The sequence below is a fragment of the Pinus tabuliformis genome, chromosome 6 (genome assembly GCF_031772625.1).
Source record: "Pinus tabuliformis cultivar Carrire ecotype Pingquan chromosome 6, CPIR1, whole genome shotgun sequence".
NCBI lineage: Eukaryota > Viridiplantae > Streptophyta > Pinopsida > Pinales > Pinaceae > Pinus > Pinus tabuliformis.
The window spans coordinates 1,461,750,446-1,461,761,559 of NC_142292.1; the positions used below are offsets into that span (position 1 = coordinate 1,461,750,446).

The 11,114-nt window shown below is 39.3% G+C and overlaps 1 pseudogene; it reads right to left on the reverse strand.

Annotated features, from left to right (window-relative positions):
* Positions 1-1,329: 1,329 nt before the first annotated feature.
* Positions 1,330-2,125, reverse strand: LOC149264137 (GPCR-type G protein 1 pseudogene; annotated as a pseudogene).
* Positions 2,126-11,114: the final 8,989 nt, after the last annotated feature.

Sequence of the window (11,114 nt, forward strand, 5' to 3'; positions counted from 1 at the left end):
TAATGACTATTGCATATAATAGTATTTATAATTCAACATTAATTCTATTACGAAACTTGCTACCTTAGTTTGACCCTTAATTTGTAAGAAAAAATGATTCCCGAAAGGCCTCTCCTCCCAGTGGCAAGTCTAGCAATCATGTCTAGACTCTCCCCCGAGCACCTTCAATCCTTTCCATGTTCGATCTAGTCCAGTTATAGTCTATACTAAGGCCTCAGGACTATGGTCTAGCCTCCATTTGTACTCTTTTCTGACTGTATTGAGAAATTTTCTCCCACTGGTTTATTGCAACTAGCTCCAGAAGTCTTTTTTGCTTCTTACCCCTCTCTATATTGCCTCTCTCAGGCAGAGGATAACTACTTCTTGGCAAATATTATTTTAAATTAACAAACATTTTTATTTAAAATAGTACCACCTATAGTTTAGGTGATTATCACATGTGTTTCTTGGCTCTTTCCAATAATAGTTCTTATTCTTTATCAAATTGAATAACATTTAAAATATATTTTTGGTAAAAACAAACACAATAGTCCTCATGGAACTTTATGCAACTTGGGGTGTTACAAATGACCTCCAAGTATAATTAGTAATTACATCAAGAGGTGCAAAGGAAGGTCAAAAAGAGGAGCGGGAATGTGGAATGTAATAATTAAGTAAAAGAGGCTTGCAGATTTGTGTAATATGCAATAAGGCCCATGTCATTTGTTCCTATGACCATACTATTTTTCCCCTTTGGACGATAAATAACACGGCATCCCTTCAATTTTGTTCTGTAAGTTCAAATTTAAATAAGAAAAATGAAAGATAAGAAATGGGAAATCAAACAAAATTTGAAGACCACCCTATTTATTAAGTGACTTTTCAATCTTTATCAATAAACATTAAATAATGATTCCAAAGTAGCAAAGAGAAAATAATATGAAATATGAAATTAACATTAATGGGGATGTCATCATGATAATTATTCCAAATTAAAATAACAAACTATGACATCGAAATCATGAGAGTGAGTGTAGGTATATATAAAATATTATTTCAAAATTAAATACAAAATAATTTATTTATTATCTTATAATTATTTAAACAATTAAAAAATATTATATAAAAAAATCGCTGGTAAACAACTACTTCGGCTCCAATATGACCAATATATCATCAATTTTTCATCTTGGGAAACGATCCTAATCTGATCTTCGTCTTATGTATTTTCAATTTAGAAATATCACCAATTATAGCTTGATCCCCATACACCATTCACCATCTAAATTTGTTGCGGGACAACATAGCCCAAAAAAGGGGGTTTAAAGGGTGGGGCGATTCCACAATAATTTAAACGAATAGAAAGAGACATGACACATGGGAAATATTGTTGTAATATTGTTCATCCTCTTGAACAAAACATACACCAATTCCAACAAGACACATGAAAAAGGATCTTGCCTCCAGCTTTTTCCTTAAACCTTGATTTCGCTCCATCTCTATATGAGAGAGAATAATTTTATTTTTCTTTCCAGCACATGCATCCATAGATTGCAATAGTTGCATATCTAAGACCTTAATATCCCCTTCTTCAATTTCCCTCATGAAAAGAGACAAATAGTTGTAGGGTAAATTCATTTCTCCGAAACCAGAAAGTAGAACCATGACCGTGACACTTATCACTCCAACTCTGCTGACTAATTGAGGCATTATGAAAAAAACTTTGTCTGGGGAAGGCATAGGGAAGTGAATGCCCATGCGCTGAAATAAATAGATAAAATCCAATAGGACCATGATTTCTCCTCATGTTTCTCATTCTTTTCCTACACCATTATTGTGGAGCATCAAATAGCAACGGTAATAAGGCAAAATGAACACTAGTAATGTAATTAGACAAAACAAGTCCAATTTTCCAATTTATCTACCTTGCCTGTGTAGAGAGGAGAGGTATGATTTTGAACCAAATGAGCTGGAGAATATTGTAGGAGAAGGCGAAAATAATGATAAAGAGGATTTGGATAAGAGCATGCTTCTCTTCATATTTTATATACAATTTACTATTGAGGAACCAGAGGCTTGTTCGTCCAAGAGATCCCAACAATCCCAACAATATAGTTCCTTCACATAATTCCTATCCTCATCCCATGTCCACAGTAAAAGGTTTTGAGTTCAAATCCTTGGTCCCCGACACACATGGTAGACCATAACTAATCTTGGGAAGGTTATTTCGCATATACCTATGTCATTTGCAAATCATCAGGGCTAAGGAGATACATTTCATGGTCCAATAAAATATGGTGGTATTTTGGGGGATAATTTGTCTCCATTAAGTATTCAGTTAGATATGGTGTTTTCGGTGAAAGAACCCCTTACCTATGTTTGGATGAGGTGCTTTATACTTTTCCATTATTATTATTAGATTTGGAAATTGAATTTTTACCATTCATCTAATAATTATTGAATTAAAATTCTAAAATTTTATTCTCTTTTATATATCCATATAGAAACATACATTCAATTAATTCAATTAATTATTATAATTTGAAAATGCTCTTAGTTCCTTGATCCATTCCGTGGCGCGAAATCCATCATTGGATAAACCATTATCTAGTCATGCCATTTTGGGGTTCGCTTTAACCGAAGCTACTGCATTGTCTGCCTCAATGATGGCGTTTCTGATCTCATTCGTATTCTGATGGAGTTTCAGAAATATGGAGTGACGTAGACGGAAACTTCTGCTTCATCTGTCTCTTAAGGTCCCCGGAGGAATAGGCGGGCCTATCCATCTAAACCTCATGGGGGGGAAGGGAGTGGCGGCGGGCCCTTCCCACTTTGAGGTTCTGGGCTAGCTTACTCAATATTATGGAAGAGCCAGACCAGTTCTTTCTCTGAATTCTTTGGTGAGATCAAGAATTGACGTGCCGAGGTAAAGTCTTGATCAGAGAGGCGGTCATTTCCTTTCTCTTAAGTCCTAGGCTTAAGTCACCTATAAGGACCCTCTGAGGGGCTACCGATTAAGGCATCGTCTCAATGGAAAGACACCCCCCTCACCACGGTGGGAAATCCTGGTTCAAATCTAGGTGCTTTATGTGCCCTTTTCACGTGAACTCGTGACGAAATAGCTTCTTTCTTCATTTTCAAGAAATTGACCTTTCCCGGTGGTTGAGAGTTCGGCAGGCTCACCCTCACCATATGAATAGTGAGCCCCCTAATGGGTCCTACCGGGCCTCTCCTTTAGTCGAGAACCCTTTCTGGGTAGGCTCACCCCTTATTTATATATAGTGTGGAGGTTTTCACATATTTCCCTCTCCTTAACAGTGGAGCATGCTTACGCATCCTACTAATTTGGCCATTTTGGGAGGCGGAGGATTGAGCGCTCCCGATGGCGGCCTTATATTATTTTGGGCCCCTCTCCTTATAAGTGAATTTCGGGCGGCCTGTTAGTCGAGCCATGCTATAGCATGATGGAATCTTGTTAGTCGAGCCATGTTGTAGCATGATGGCGGCCTGTTAGTCGAGCATTTTGTAGCATCCTTATGGTCGAGCCTGCTGTAGCATCCTTCGACTGATTGTTCGCATCGGATTTCTTTCTAATTCACTCCCTTTCAGACGGAGTCGCTCACTCATTCATATGGGTGAGGGTTCTTTTCACCTTTCCCTCACGATACTTGTATGCTATCAGTCATTGAGGAATACTTGGGCTTAGAGGGTGGTCCCCCTTTCTCGCTACGAAGTGATCCTAATTCAAACACGCTGCATTTTACTTACATAATTGAACCATGGGACTCTCTACAGGGCTATCACCTTCTTTTGCCAGATCTTCCAACCTTTTCATTCACAATTCTACCTACCTCTCCCTTATGGTCGAGCAACTCAAGTTTCAATTTACTTCTCGGGTGGGTGGGCTTATGGTCGAGCCTGCTTATCCTTATGGCACCTTAAAGCCTAAATCAAAGGGCAAAGATCGGCATGACTGGTTCTTCCATCATCCAATGAACTGAAATGAATCATGTAGAGAAGGCAAGGCTAGGAAAATGAGACCAAGATCCTCCGCTACTTAGTATTTTCCCAATCCGCTTTTGCTCACCACTACTAACGACGTTTCAGTTGATTCCCCTTCCCATAGCTACTTAGATGTTTCAGTTCGCTAAGTCTTTCAAGTCCAAGGAGTGCGGAATAGCCACGGGGCTTGGATACGGTTTCCCGATCAGAGATCCATGGATCACGGACGGTATCTCCCCAAGGGCTTTCGCCTTTGGAAGCGTCCTTCCCTCTCAATGCCTGGGCATCTATCCGATGCATTCTTTCCGATACAGCATGCATTGAACCTGCTTCACACCGCACCACCGATGGCGGCCTTTTGGCCAAGTGTGCTAACGCACCCATCAATCACTGAAACTTGTTCGTGATTCCAGTCATTATATACGTAATTACGCAATCTAATTTGAGGAGTGAAAGTGCTCACCCGACCTAAGAAGGGTGAGGTAATATCTCATTAGTCGAATGAGGACCGACAGGGTGAGCCTGTTGAACTCTCGACTAAAAGGCCGCCATCGGCTCGACTGATAAGGAGAGGTCCGGCAGGGTGAGGTAACGAACGCTCGACTAAAAGGCCGCCATCGCTTTTTTAGTTACTTATTTGAGAGGCGCCACCCAAGAAGTAAATTGAAACTTTAGTTGCTCGACTGATAAGGCCGCCATCACCAGCAGGGTGAGCCTGTCGAACTCTCGACTAAAAGGCTGCCATCGACTCGACTGATAAGGCCGCCATCGAAATCGTCATTCAATCTATCAGGAATGATGTATATGAGAAAGCGTCATTCAATATCTCACATCGAATCTGGTATGACACATATCGATGCATTCATTCATTATATACGTAATTACAATTTTGCATTTCATGTATCTATGGGCATATGTGATTATGCAATCGAGATCTCGAACTAAATGACATATATAAACCTAATTGGTTCATTTCGACCAGTGATTCCAGTCATTCATTATATACGTAATTACGCAATCTAATTTGAGGAGCGAAAGCGCTCACCCGACCTAAGAAGGGTGAGGTAATATCGATCACAGAATAACCTTTCTCATTAGTGAAAGGAGGACCAGTAGGGTACGTAAGCACACTTGACTGTCAGGGACCGACAACGGGGCTCGACTGATAAGGAGAGGAACTTTAGTTGCTCGACCATAAGGGAGAGGACCGGCAGGGGCTCGACTGATAAGGAGAGGATACAGAGCACGCTCGACCAACACCCACCACCCAATAAGCATTAAGGAAGGCAGGGTGAGGTACGTTAGTGACTCGACCTATGGGAGAGATACGTTAGTGACTCGACTGACAAGGAGAGGTATGTTAGTGACTCGACCTATGGGAGAGGTACGTTAGTGACTCGACTGACAAGGAGAGGTACATTAGTGACTCGACCTATGGGAGAGGTACGTTAGTGACTCGACTGACAAGGAGAGGTACGTTAGTGACTCGACCTATGGGAGAGGTACGTTATGTTGGAATTATGAGACAAGTGTTGTCCTTGATGGCAAATCACACAGATGATAAATTATAGTGCAGCAAAGTTATTTTCAAGTTCACGCACTTCAATGCAAAGAAAAGTTTCTTTCATATGGTGAAAAGTTCATGCACTTTCATGCAGACAAAAGTTTCTTTCATGTAGAGAAAAGTTCACGCACTTTCATGCAGAGAAAAGTTTCTTTCATGTAGAGAAACGTTCATGCACTTTCATGACAGAGAAAAGTTTCTTTCATGTAGAGTAAAGATCACGCACTTTCATGATTGGTTCATGGTATTAGTCTGACAGTTTTTGATCCTATGGTTTTGGTCTGTGGTATTGCATCCAAAAGAGTTGATCCCAAGTATTGTGTCCATGATATTGAATTGTTATGGTTTTTGGTCTGTGGTATTGTGAAAGGCTTAAGGCTATAAAAAGGAAAGGAGATCATTTGGCTACACACTTATGGGTTGAATATCTTAAGGTGAGCTAGATCTGAAATACTTGTGATCGGTTGGTGAGTGATAGCTAGATCTGAATGGGTCGAGATCTCCATGGCGCATGATCAGATCTGTAGATCTGATAGTTTGGAGTATGCTTGAAGACTGAAAAATTATCTATACCCACAGAACCGCAGGTGCGACACAATGCAGGTGAGGATACCCGCAGAGCAGAAGAGTGTGCAGGTGCAGATCTAGCCACAGGACCACAGAAGCGACATGGTGTAGGTGCGAATACCCACAGAGCAGAAGAGTGCGCAGGTGCGGATGTAGCTGCAGGACTGCAGGTGCGACACGGTGTAGGTGCGGATACCCACAGAGTAGAAGAGTGCGCAGGTGCGATACCCGCAGATAAGAAGACTGTGCAGGTGCGGATACCCGCATATCAGAAAGTAGCACAGGCACGGATGTTCGCAGATGTCTATTGGTGAAGTTGCGGACCCTCCTTAAAATTTGTTTTAACTGCCTTTGACTATTCTGCAGGGTTGTGGGTGCATAATTGATGTCTGGTTACTGGTATTGAGTTCTGATAACAACATGATTATGTTTAGCTTCAGTATTGATGGTTGAATGGATCAAGTTCTTAATGACTTATCTTTATGTGATCTGATGGACTAGATCTAGTTGCTAACTCACATATTATCCTTGTATATGTATTGATCTAATGTTTGGGTGATTCAGAAGATTGATTGATGATGTGCTTCAATGATATTAATGGGTCCAGTATGAAAGTTGGATGAAACGTGGCCTTTCAGATTATGTGTTGTGCTTCAGGAGTATCCAGTATGAAAATGTATGAAACGTGGTACCTGGAGGAGAGAGGATTGTAGGCCGGCGCATATGTACTAGTATCTTAGCTAGTACAAGAGCTAAGGGGGTGGTAGCTCCCTTCCAGTAGCAGTTGAAAACTTTGGAGCATTGTAGCAGGTAGCAGCCTGCGTACTAGTAAATGGATTGGCTAGTACAAGAACTATGGGGGTTGTAGCTCCCTTCCAGGAGAGACTGGAGAACGAGAGAGGGTTGTAGCTCTCTGCAGGTAGTAGCCTGTGTACTGGTAAAGGACTGCACTAGTACAGAACTTTTGTAAAAGGATTTTCTTATTAAGAAGAAGATTGAGATGACTTGCAGCAGGTGGTTTTCTCCCACATTGGGTTTCCACCTTATATCATGGTGTTCATGTGTGTGGCTTACGTGTGATGATCTGTTCTATTTTACTACACTTGTTTACTGTTAATATGGTTAATAATGTTCTAGTGCACTCATTGAAGATCAATTAAATGAATCATAAGTTTACTGAATATACGCGGGTATTCTTAACTGAAGCAGCATATATGAATCGGAGTATGGAAATGAAAAAGTTTTATTGACTTAATAATACTGATTCACCCCCACCTCTCAGTATTATTTCCAACAATTGGTATTAGAGTAGGTCCTTTGGTAGAAGCTTGATCGCTTGAAGGAGATACGTGGAACAATGGGAAAGAAGCTTAAGAAGAAAGCGCCTAAGAAGAAGAAGACATCTCAGAAGAACTATGACAGTGGGAGAATCGATTGGGAATTATGTGGAAGAAGCACTTCAGATTTAGAATCACTTCAGAATGAAGATGAACTATCAGGTATGAATTTGTTATCCTCCGGAGATATCTATCCATCTAAAGATGATGAATGTGATGGTGAAATAACTGAATTTTCTCTTATGGGTGAACAAGAAAGATATCTAATAGAGGCAGTATTTAAAGGGATTACAGATAAAATTAGAGCTCAACAAGATCTATTGAACAAAAGGGAATGTGCCTGCAAAGAAGAAACTACCAAACTTAAAGCTCAATTAGAGGAAGGAATCAAGGTAAGGAAGTTATTGAAGGACAAGGAAAATCAATGTCAAAAGCTGCAAGATGAAGTGACATCTTTAAAAAGTGAAGTCAATGAAAGGAGCACAAAAATCAAGAAACTCAGAGATAGATCCAGTTACTATGAAAGTCTTGAAGCTAAGATCTGCTCGCTAAAGGAAGATCTTGAAGAATCAAAGAAGCAGAATAAAGAACTACCCCAAGCACTTGAAAAACAAGAAAACGAAGTTCTTGAACTAAGACATCAGTTGGAAGAAGAAAGAAAAGTTGAAGAAAACATGAAGAAGCAACATCATGAAAGGGAAGAGCAACTTTAGGTTGAGGTAAATATTCTAAATGATAAATTAGAAGAAAAGGATAAGCTTTTATGATTTCAAGATAGTACTAAAGTCTTGGATGATATTCTTAATAGTCAAAGGTCTCCTGCTATAAAAACTGGTCTTGGTTTTCATGAATCTATTGAAGGTGAATCTAGTTCACAAAGTAAGACAAGGGACTCTACTGCAAAATCTGAAATGCTCAATAAGGAGATGAAAGGTCAATCTCATCATCAACCAAGGAAAGAAATTCTTCAAAGAAAATCTTTTACTCCTCTTATGAATAATGTTGAATGTTATGTATGTCATAATCTTGGACATGTTGCAGCCAGATGTAGAAGAAGAAGGGTTCAAGACCGTCATGCAGAAATATCATCACATTCAAGGTACTTTAATGAATATTTCTTTGCTTGCAATATGTTTGGTCACAGAGCTATTGATTGCTATAGAAGGTATATGAGACATGTAAGATGTTACACATGTAACAAGCTTGGACATATAGCTAAGGAATGCGGGAACAAAGTACGGGCACCATACCAAAAGGAGAAAACATCATCATCACACTTGAAGATGTGGAAGAAGAAAGAAGTACAGTCAAAAAGAGGTGGCACAGCACAACATACAAACATAACAGAATCAGAGGGTGCTGGAAGTGTAAAACTTCAGTGTCCTAAATCTCATACGCAAGTTTCTTAAAGAGAAGTCACGTATATACGCGAATTGGTTATGGCATAGTCGCGTATATGATTGTTTGAGGAAAGGCAAGAGGGACAGGTTCAGGAAAAGGATCAGTTATGATTCGGTTTATTATTTGTGGTGTTTGATAATGGTTACAATTTGTTGATGATGTGTGGAAATGACTTGATGGTTAGAAGTGTTTTGTTTCTAACTTGATAATGATGATGTCTTGATACTTCTTGCTGATATGCATGATCAGATCTGACAGTAAACAAGATGGCATAGGTTTAGGGGGAGCATATGCTTTAATGCATTGTTGTCATTATGGTTAATAGTCCTTCTTGATGATGCTTATATGGATAAATGATTCATCTTGCTATGATATGGTTATGAGTTGTTCAGATGATTCTTGGGGTTACATAGTTGATATTTAGATCAGATTTGTGGTTGATTCTCTAATGATGCTTACATGCTAATATTCATAAGGATAAGGAGAAGTACATAGCTTGAATTCACATCTTCTTTACTTGATGATGAGTCACTCATATGCTGTTGTCGTCATATGCATAAAGATCATATATTACAGTTATGATGCCAGATTCCTATTGTTCTTGGCACATATGTGGATGAGGATTGTTGGCTGGATACATGGATGATTATTCAAAGTTGCATTGTTGGAGACATGATGATGATGATTTCTTACCTATATGATGATAGGTTGTTTCGTACATATGTTGATTGATGCAGATATTACCAATTGATGGTACTTGGTCCATGCAGATCTGGATGGCTATGGTGTTTCTCACATATGATAGAATGATTCTATATATACAGAATTCTGTTCAAAAGGATGAGTTGATACGGACATACCTTGATGATTCATGCACTAATACAAGTTGCTGGTCTAGTTGTTGTTGATAGATGCTATGGAGCAGATCATACAGTGTCGTTGCTGATGTTTATCATGATCTTATTTGGGTGTTTGGTCTCTGTTATAAATGTCATGTATATCATTCGATGTAAAGGTCATATCAAGACTCATGATGTAATAGTGTGTCTCTATCTATTGTAGTCATTTGATGAGATCTCTTCAGGTCATGTAACGGCCTATGTTGGTTTCCCCACTATGCCTGGGATGAATGATGTTATTCTCTTATGTTATCATATGTAAACTTTTGGTATATCACCATTGTGATGGGAGATAGATGTATGTATGAGTATTTGGTGATAGGAAGGTCATTTATGATGTATAGAGTCATGTTCTTCTTGTAGAACATCTTTTTGCAAACCTTGCTTACAGTCAGGGGGAGCATGAACAAGCATATTTCAGCAGAGCAGAGATTTCAACATGTTCTCAGAAAGAGCATGGATAGATTGGTGCACCATGGCATATACAAAGGGGGAGCTCATTCAGAGATTTCACTAGGTACTCAGGGGGAGTATGGACAGCAAAGGAAGAGAATATCTTGGTTCGCCCTTTTCCCTTGATGTCAAAGGGGGAGAGTGATTTGGTATTGTTGCCATCAAGTCCAAAGGGGGAGATTGTTGACATTATGATGCATGTGTTGTACTTGATGGCAACCAACTCGTAGAAGATAAACTCACTTATATATATCTAGATGAATCTACGGAAGAGATATCAGATGTCAAAGAGTGCATGGGATGTCGGACAACTCAAAGGAATCAGATGACAGTTCTCTGGTTAGCTTTGCCATCAAGTCTAAAGGGGGAGATTGTTGGAATTATGAGACAATTGTTGTCCTTGATGGAAAATCACACAAATGATAAATTATAGTGCAGCAAAGTTATTTTCAAGTTCACGCACTTTCATGCAGAGAAAAGTTTCTTTCATATGGTGAAAAGTTCACGCACTTTCATGGAGAGAAAAGTTTATTTCATGTAGAGAAAAGTTCACGCACTTTCATGAAGAGAAAACTTTCTTTCATGTAGAGAAAAGTTCATGCACTTTCATGACAGAGAAAAGTTTCTTTCATGTAGAGAAAAGATCACGCACTTTCATGATTGGTTCATGGTATTACTCCGACAGTGTTTGATCCTATGGTTTTGGTCCATGGTATTGCATCCAAAAGTGTTGATCCCAAGTATTGGGTCCATCATATTGAATTGTTATGGTTTTTGGTCCATGGTATTGTGAAAGGCATAAGGCTATAAGAAGGAAAGGAGATCATTGGGCTGCACACTTATGGGTTGAATATCTTAAGGTGAGCTAGATCTGAAATACTTGTGATCGGTTCGTGAGTGATAGCTAGATCT